Below are 8,874 nucleotides of genomic sequence, written 5' to 3' on the forward strand. Positions count from 1 at the left end.
CTGGCACAGCGGGAAGGGATCCATGGCAGCCTCGCTGCCCCGCTGCTGCTTTCACGCCCTGCAGGGCTGTTTCCCAGCCTGGCCTGGCTGCAGCTTCTGCCCAGCCTCTGCAGGAAGGCATTTGGCATCAGCTGACAGACAGCCCAAACTGGACCACCGGACATGCCCACCCTCAGATCCCCTGCACTTCCTGGTGTCCAGGCAGATCAGATGTTGGGGCTCTTTGGGGAAGGAAGCAGCCTTGGGTTGTCCCAAAATCCTGGGTGTTTTCTGATCCTTATCCATTCCTTTCACAAGTGATGCCTCCTGAAATTGTCCCCTTCCCCATTCCCAGTCAGGAATGTTTCCATCTGATCCAGCTGTCTCTTTTCCATTTTCCAGAAATGAAAGGAGAGCCTGTGCAGAAGGAAGCATTTCCCAGAGGAAGCAGTGGTTCTGTGCCAGCCTCGGCTGCAGGAAGGGAGGCCATGCCAGGCACAGACACAGGAGGTAATTGCTGTGCCTCTGGGCCTGAGCCCTGCTGAGGCTTGAGCTGCCCTCTCTGCTGCTTGGCAGTGCGGGCACAGCCTGGACTAGAGCGGCACAGCCCAGGGGAATTATCCCGAGCAGGCTCAGGGCACTCGGGTCCTGAGCAGTCCTGCTGGGGTCCCTCCTTGGGAGACATGTCCTGAAACCTGGCAGCGACTGCACGGGGTGCCCACGGTGGGGAAAGGACAGAGGGGGAGAGCAAGGCTCCAGTGTGTCCTGAGAGGGCCTGGCTTGTTGCCCTTGGGATCTGGGGGGTGTCCCCACAGAAGGAGGGCAGGAGGGACAGAGGGAGGTAGGGAGGCATAGCTGTGGCACTGCCTGCTGCAGTTTGCCCCAGGGCTTTAGGGAGGATTTCCTCTGTGTCTGAGGGAGAGAGCCCCAGGGCCCTGTGCTGCTCCAGCCACTCCTCCCTGGGATGTTGCTGAGGGCAGGGAAAGGGTGTGGAGAGTGACCAGGAGCCAGCCCAGAGCTCCCCAGGCCCCTGTGCACCTTTGGCCATGTCTATTCACATCTGGCTCCCACGGCCTTAGCCGACCCCCTTGCAGTGCCCAGTTTCCTGTGGCAAAACGGGATCCCAGCACACCCTGGAAAGTGTTCTCATCTGTGCTCCATTCTAGATGAAGTTGCTGGGAAGGCTTCTCCATCAGCTTGGATGAATAAAGTTTTGAAGCCCTTGGAGCCTCCTGCAGGTATGTTCTCAGTGTGCCACCAAGGAAGAATTGTAGACAAGCGGGCAGGAACCAGGTGACAGAAGCTTCTGTGGCTGTTGTGTTACAGATGTATCTACAGGGAGGACTTCTCCAGCTTCTCCAGCTCCTACCTTGGATGCTATACGCAAGCCCAGCTCCCATCACAGTGGTGAGTAGTGTGTCCCTGCTGACCTCAGAGGCTGAGCCTTGCTTTTGTAGGATCCATTCCTGGGAATTGGAAATATTTTTCTCTAAGGTACTCCAACAGGGAAAGTCCAAGATACAACAGATAAGATGTCCCTGCAACCATCCAAACAGATTAGGCAAGAGCTGAAGGCACCCCTGCAGACAAGAGAAGGTGGGTGCATTTCTCTCATGCTTCCCCTGGGACTCAGCAGCCAGGGGCTTTGGCTGCACATCTGGACACGCCATGCCTGGCACAGCGGGAAGGGATCCATGGCAGCCTCGCTGCCCCGCTGCTGCTTTCACATCCTGCAGGGCTGTTTCCCAGCCTGGCCTGGCTGCAGCTTCTGCCCAGCCTCTGCCGGAAGGCATTTGGCATCAGCTGACAGGCAGCCCAAACTGTAACACACCCTGAGATCCCCCACTATATCCAGCCCTGCAGATTAGGAAAAGGGTGTCTGTTTGGAGGTGGAAGTGCTCACATCATGCCACTGTAATCTGGCCATTTTCCTGCTCCATAAATTTCACAAATATTACCTCTGATGCCACCGCCCAAGTGGGGAACAGCTCCATCTGATGCAGCTGTCTCCCTTCCTTTGTCAAGAGATGGACATAATGCTTCAGTGGAAGTTGGCATTTCCTGAAGGAAGCACTCCATCTTCGGTGCGAGCCCCAGCTGCAGGAAGGAAGGCGATGCCAGACACGGGCACAGGCACAGCAGGTAATTGCTGTGCCGGGCTCAGCCCTGGCCGGGGCTGTGTGGCAGCAGCTCTTCCCCCAGGGCCTGCCCTTGCCCGGCCCAGCAGCAGCCAAAGCTGGAGGTGCCTCGGCTTCCAGGCCTCTGGAGCTGGTTCAGAGCCCCGGGGAAACGGGACTGGTGCAGCAACGTCCCTGGCGCTGCAGCTGCTGCGGAGCTGGCCCTGAGTGCCCAGAGGCCCAAGGCACAGGAGCAGCCCCGAGCGGGAGCCCTGCCGCCAGCCCAGGGCCAGAGCCAGCCCTAGCACACAATGGAAACAGTTCTCATCTTGGTTTGCTTCCAGACTGGGATGCTGGGAATGATTCTGCATTAGCCTGGCGCTCTGAAGTTGTGAAGCCCTCCGAGCATTCTGCAGGTATGTTCTCACTGTCCCACCAAGGCGAAATGTTTGACTGACTGGTCAGGACCAGGTGACAGAAGCTTCTGTGGCTGTTGTGTTACAGATGTGTCTGCAGGGACGACTTCACCAACTCCTACCCTGGATGTTGCACAAAAGCCCAGCTCCTATGGCAGGGGTGAGTAGTGTGTCCCTGCTGACCCCTCAGGCTGAGCCCTGCTTTTGTGGGATCCATTCCTGGGAAATGGAACTACTTTCTCTTAAGGTCCTCCGACAGGAGAAACCAAAGACATGGCAGGCAAGAAATTCCAGGACCCATTAGTAATCATGTGGCAAATGCTGAAGGAACGTCTGCAGAGAAGACAAGGTGGGTGCATTTCCCTCATTCTTCCCCTGGGTCTCAGCAGCTGGGGAAGACTTTGGCTGCACATCTAGACACGCCGTGCCTGGCACAGCGGGAAGGGATCCATGGCAGCCTCGCTGCCCCGCTGCTGCTTTCACGCCCTGCAGGGCTGTTTCCCAGCCTGGCCTGGCTGCAGCTTCTGCCCAGCCTCTGCAGGAAGGCATTTGGCATCAGCTGACAGACAGCCCAAACTGGACCACCGGACATGCCCACCCTCAGATCCCCTGCACTTCCTGGTGTCCAGGCAGATCAGATGTTGGGGCTCTTTGGGGAAGGAAGCAGCCTTGGGTTGTCCCAAAATCCTGGGTGTTTTCTGATCCTTATCCATTCCTTTCACAAGTGATGCCTCCTGAAATTGTCCCCTTCCCCATTCCCAGTCAGGAATGTTTCCATCTGATCCAGCTGTCTCTTTTCCATTTTCCAGAAATGAAAGGAGAGCCTGTGCAGAAGGAAGCATTTCCCAGAGGAAGCAGTGGTTCTGTGCCAGCCTCGGCTGCAGGAAGGGAGGCCATGCCAGGCACAGACACAGGAGGTAATTGCTGTGCCTCTGGGCCTGAGCCCTGCTGAGGCTTGAGCTGCCCTCTCTGCTGCTTGGCAGTGCGGGCACAGCCTGGACTAGAGCGGCACAGCCCAGGGGAATTATCCCGAGCAGGCTCAGGGCACTCGGGTCCTGAGCAGTCCTGCTGGGGTCCCTCTTTGGGAGACATGTCCTGAAACCTGGCAGCGACTGCACGGGGTGCCCACGGTGGGGAAAGGACAGAGGGGGAGAGCAAGGCTCCAGTGTGTCCTGAGAGGGCCTGGCTTGTTGCCCTTGGGATCTGGGGGGTGTCCCCACAGAAGGAGGGCAGGAGGGACAGAGGGAGGTAGGGAGGCATAGCTGTGGCACTGCCTGCTGCAGTTTGCCCCAGGGCTTTAGGGAGGATTTCCTCTGTGTCTGAGGGAGAGAGCCCCAGGGCCCTGTGCTGCTCCAGCCACTCCTCCCTGGGATGTTGCTGAGGGCAGGGAAAGGGTGTGGAGAGTGACCAGGAGCCAGCCCAGAGCTCCCCAGGCCCCTGTGCACCTTTGGCCATGTCTATTCACATCTGGCTCCCACGGCCTTAGCCGACCCCCTTGCAGTGCCCAGTTTCCTGTGGCAAAACGGGATCCCAGCACACCCTGGAAAGTGTTCTCATCTCTGCTCCATTCTAGATGAAGTTGCTGGGAAGGCTTCTCCATCAGCTTGGATGAATAAAGTTTTGAAGCCCTTGGAGCCTCCTGCAGGTATGTTCTCAGTGTGCCACCAAGGAAGAATTGTAGACAAGCGGGCAGGAACCAGGTGACAGAAGCTTCTGTGGCTGTTGTGTTACAGATGTATCTACAGGGAGGACTTCTCCAGCTTCTCCAGCTCCTACCTTGGATGCTATACGCAAGCCCAGCTCCCATCACAGTGGTGAGTAGTGTGTCCCTGCTGACCTCAGAGGCTGAGCCTTGCTTTTGTAGGATCCATTCCTGGGAATTGGAAATATTTTTCTCTAAGGTACTCCAACAGGGAAAGTCCAAGATACAACAGATAAGATGTCCCTGCAACCATCCAAACAGATTAGGCAAGAGCTGAAGGCACCCCTGCAGACAAGAGAAGGTGGGTGCATTTCTCTCATGCTTCCCCTGGGACTCAGCAGCCAGGGGCTTTGGCTGCACATCTGGACACGCCATGCCTGGCACAGCGGGAAGGGATCCATGGCAGCCTCGCTGCCCCGCTGCTGCTTTCACATCCTGCAGGGCTGTTTCCCAGCCTGGCCTGGCTGCAGCTTCTGCCCAGCCTCTGCCGGAAGGCATTTGGCATCAGCTGACAGGCAGCCCAAACTGTAACACACCCTGAGATCCCCCACTATATCCAGCCCTGCAGATTAGGAAAAGGGTGTCTGTTTGGAGGTGGAAGTGCTCACATCATGCCACTGTAATCTGGCCATTTTCCTGCTCCATAAATTTCACAAATATTACCTCTGATGCCACCGCCCAAGTGGGGAACAGCTCCATCTGATGCAGCTGTCTCCCTTCCTTTGTCAAGAGATGGACATAATGCTTCAGTGGAAGTTGGCATTTCCTGAAGGAAGCACTCCATCTTCGGTGCGAGCCCCAGCTGCAGGAAGGAAGGCGATGCCAGACACGGGCACAGGCACAGCAGGTAATTGCTGTGCCGGGCTCAGCCCTGGCCGGGGCTGTGTGGCAGCAGCTCTTCCCCCAGGGCCTGCCCTTGCCCGGCCCAGCAGCAGCCAAAGCTGGAGGTGCCTCGGCTTCCAGGCCTCTGGAGCTGGTTCAGAGCCCCGGGGAAACGGGACTGGTGCAGCAACGTCCCTGGCGCTGCAGCTGCTGCGGAGCTGGCCCTGAGTGCCCAGAGGCCCAAGGCACAGGAGCAGCCCCGAGCGGGAGCCCTGCCGCCAGCCCAGGGCCAGAGCCAGCCCTAGCACACAATGGAAACAGTTCTCATCTTGGTTTGCTTCCAGACTGGGATGCTGGGAATGATTCTGCATTAGCCTGGCGCTCTGAAGTTGTGAAGCCCTCCGAGCATTCTGCAGGTATGTTCTCACTGTCCCACCAAGGCGAAATGTTTGACTGACTGGTCAGGACCAGGTGACAGAAGCTTCTGTGGCTGTTGTGTTACAGATGTGTCTGCAGGGACGACTTCACCAACTCCTACCCTGGATGCTGCACAAAAGCCCAGCTCCTATGGCAGGGGTGAGTAGTGTGTCCCTGCTGACCCCTCAGGCTGAGCCCTGCTTTTGTGGGGTCCATTCCTGGGAAATGGAACTACTTTCTCTTAAGGTCCTACGACAGGAGAAACCAAAGACTTGGCCGGCAAGAAATTCCAGGACCCATTAGAAATCATGTGGCAAATGCTGAAGGAATGTCTGCAGAGAAGACAAGGTGGGTGCATTTCCCTCATGCTGCCCCTGGGACTCAGCAGCCGGGGAAGACTTTGGCTGCACATCTGGACACGCCGTGCCCGGCACAGCGGGAAGGGATCCATGGCAGCCTCGCTGCCCCGCTGCTGCTTTCACGCCCTGCAGGGCTGTTTCCCAGCCTGGCCTGGCTGCAGCTTCTGCCCAGCCTCTGCAGGAAGGCATTTGGCATCAGCTGACAGGCAGCCCCAATTGCACCACAGGCCATGCCCACCCTCAGATCCCCTGCAATTTCCTGATGTCCAGGCAGATCAGATGTTGGGGCTGTTTGAGGAAGGAAGCAGCCTTGGGTTGTCCCAAAATCCTGGGTGTTTTCTGATCCTTATCCATTCTTTTCACAAGTGATGCCTCACCTTCCCCATTCCCAGTGAGGAATGTTTCCATCTGATCCAGCTGTCTCTTTTCCATTCTCCAGAAATCAAAGGAGAGCCTGTGCAGAAGGAAGCATTTCCCGGAGGAAGCAGTGGTTCTGTGCCAGCCTCTGCTGCAGGAAGGGAGGCCATGCCAGGCACAGACACAGGAGGTAATTGCTGTGCCTCTGGGCCTGAGCCCTGCTGAGGCTTGAGCTGCCCTCTCTGCTGCTTGGCAGTGCGGGCACAGCCTGGACTAGAGCGGCACAGCCCAGGGGAATTATCCCGAGCAGGCTCAGGGCACTCGGGTCCTGAGCAGTCCTGCTGGGGTCCCTCCTTGGGAGACATGTCCTGAAACCTGGCAGTGACTGCATGGGGTGCCCATGGTGGGGAAAGGACAGAGGGGGAGAGCAAGGCTCCAGTGTGTCCTGAGAGAGCCTGGCTGTTTGCCCTTGGGATCTGGGAGCTGTCCCAGCAGAAGGAGGGCAGGAGGGAGTGTAGGAGGGAGGGATAGCTGTGGCAATGCCTGCTGCAGTTTGCCCCAGGGCTTTAGGGAGGATTTTCTGTGAGTTTGAGGGAGAGAGCCCCAGGGCCCTGGGCTACTCCAGTCACCCCTCCCAGGGATGTTGCTGAGGGCAGGGAAAGAGTGTGGAGAGTGATCAGGAGCCAGCCCAGAGCTCCCCAGGCCCCTGTGCACCTTTGGCCATGTCCATTCCCATCTGGGTCCCATAGCCTTACCCGACCCCCTTGCAATGCCTTTTTCCCTGTAGCATTAGGGGATCCCAGAATGCCACAGATATGGTTCTGATCTCTGCTCCTTTTTAGACTGGAATCGTGACATGGGTTTTCAGGAAGTCCTGATGAAGGATGGTTTGAAGTTCCTGGAGGATGCTGGAGGCAAGTTTTCATTCTGCCTTTCCTGAGTGAATAATCAGGATCAATGCAACAAAAGCTCATTTATAAAGCATTTCCCTTAACATTATGTAAGGGCTGAAGGATTCTGAGAATCTTTTCCTGCTCCCTTCTGGATCCCTGAGGGATCCAACAGGATCACTGTCAGTGGGAGGAAGGAGCATTTAGCTTTCAATCTTCCTCCCGTGTGCTGTGCCAGTGTGTCCTTCCGTGTGCTCTGTGCAGTCACAGAGAAGAGCAGAGAGGGAAGGGGCCGGGCCCAGGGCTGTGCCCCGGGGCTGAGCCTTGTGGGCAGCCTGAGGATCTCCTGCAGTGCCACAGGAGCTCTTCTGTCCTGCCTTTCTTTGCAGCTGAACCTGCCGGTGAAGGGCCCACATCCAGGACTGAGGCTCTGGGAGATGCTGAGGGTAGGTCAAGGCCTTTCCCCTCGGAGAGCTGCCAGCTCAGAGCCCAAAGCTGGGCCAGGGAGGCAGCGCTGCAGGTGCCAGCACAGAACCATGCACGTGTGTGCCCGCGCCCTGCACGATCCCCTCACCGCTGCTGCGGCTCAGTGGTGCCCGTGCAGATCAGCAGAGATGGCAGAAGCTTCTGTGGCTGTTGAGTTACAGGTGTGTCTGCAGGGAGGACTTCTCCAGCTCCAGGGCTGGATGCTTGGCCCCAACCCAGCTCCCATGGCAGGGGTGAGTAGTGTGTCCCTGCTGACCCCACAGGCTGAGCCCCGCTTTTGTGGGATCCATTCCTGGGAAATGGAACTACTTTCTCTTAAGGTCCTCCGACAGGAAAGACCCAAGATACTGCAGCCAAAAAGTCTCATGACTCAGATGAATTCCTGAGACAAACACAGAAGGAAGCACCCGGAGGACAAGGTGGGTGCCTTTCCTTCATGCTTCCCCTGGGACTCAGCAGCCGGGGGCTTTGGCTGCACATCTGGACACGCCGTGCCCGGCACAGCGTGAAGGGATCCATGGCAGCCTCGCTGCCCTGCTGCTGCTTTCACATCCTGCAGGGCTGTTTCCCAGCCTGGCCTGGCTGCAATTCCTCACCAGCCTCTGCAGGATGGAATTTGGCATTAGCTGACAGGGTGCCCCAACTGTACTGTGGGCCTGAGATCCCCTGCCATTTCCCAGTCTCTGAGAAGATCAGGCGGTGCAGCTGTTTGCACAAGGGAGCGCACTGGCCCAGCCCCAATTACCTGGGCTTTTTCCTGATCTTTACCTGTGACTTAGACAAGCATTGCCTCCTGAAGGTGCCACCTCCCCAGTGGGGAATATTTCCATTTGATCCAGTTGTCCCTTTTTTCCTTTTTCAAGTGATGGACCAAAAGGCTGTTCAGGAGGAGGAACACTCAGGGAGAAGCAGTGGCTCATTGGCAGCCCCTGCTGCGGGAAGGAAGGCGATGCCAGACACGGGCACAGGCACAGCAGGTAATTGCTGTGCTGGGCTCAGCCCTGGCCGGGGCTGTGTGGCAGCAGCTCTTCCCCCAGGGCCTGCCCTTGCCCGGCCCAGCAGCAGCCAAAGCTGGAGGCGCCTGGGCTTCCAGGCCTCTGGAGCTGGTTCAGAGCCCCGGGGAAACGGGACTGGTGCAGCAACGTCCCTGGCGCTGCAGCTGCTGCGGAGCTGGCCCTGAGTGCCCAGAGGCCCAAGGCACAGGAGCAGCCCCGAGCGGGAGCCCTGCCGCCAGCCCAGGGCCAGAGCCAGCCCTGGCTCCCGACTGGGCAGGGGCTGCGCTGGGTCCTGACAGGGCCTGAGCCTGTCCCCTGGGGCTGGGGGTGCTGT

General features: G+C 58.0%; 4 long non-coding RNA genes across 4 annotated transcripts; all 4 read left to right on the forward strand.

Annotated features, from left to right (window-relative positions):
• Positions 1 to 1,143: 1,143 nt before the first annotated feature.
• Positions 1,144 to 1,575, forward strand: LOC135290339 (uncharacterized). Its single transcript, XR_010353087.1, has 3 exons — positions 1,144 to 1,217; positions 1,306 to 1,386; positions 1,474 to 1,575. It is a non-coding gene; the product is annotated as an uncharacterized LOC135290339 (long non-coding RNA).
• A 2,508-nt stretch (positions 1,576 to 4,083) lies between these two features.
• On the forward strand, positions 4,084 to 4,515 carry LOC135290578 (uncharacterized). The gene is made up of 3 exons (XR_010353343.1): positions 4,084 to 4,157; positions 4,246 to 4,326; positions 4,414 to 4,515. It is a non-coding gene; the product is annotated as an uncharacterized LOC135290578 (long non-coding RNA).
• An 862-nt stretch (positions 4,516 to 5,377) lies between these two features.
• Positions 5,378 to 6,350, forward strand: LOC135290340 (uncharacterized). Its single transcript, XR_010353088.1, has 4 exons — positions 5,378 to 5,452; positions 5,541 to 5,612; positions 5,700 to 5,801; positions 6,252 to 6,350. It is a non-coding gene; the product is annotated as an uncharacterized LOC135290340 (long non-coding RNA).
• Positions 6,351 to 7,705: 1,355 nt separating this feature from the next.
• Positions 7,706 to 8,503, forward strand: LOC135291193 (uncharacterized). The gene is made up of 3 exons (XR_010354057.1): positions 7,706 to 7,778; positions 7,866 to 7,964; positions 8,409 to 8,503. It is a non-coding gene; the product is annotated as an uncharacterized LOC135291193 (long non-coding RNA).
• The last annotated feature ends 371 nt before the right edge of the window (positions 8,504 to 8,874 follow it).

The sequence above is a fragment of the Passer domesticus genome, chromosome Z, assembly GCF_036417665.1.
Source record: "Passer domesticus isolate bPasDom1 chromosome Z, bPasDom1.hap1, whole genome shotgun sequence".
NCBI classification, from domain to species: Eukaryota; Metazoa; Chordata; class Aves; order Passeriformes; family Passeridae; genus Passer; species Passer domesticus.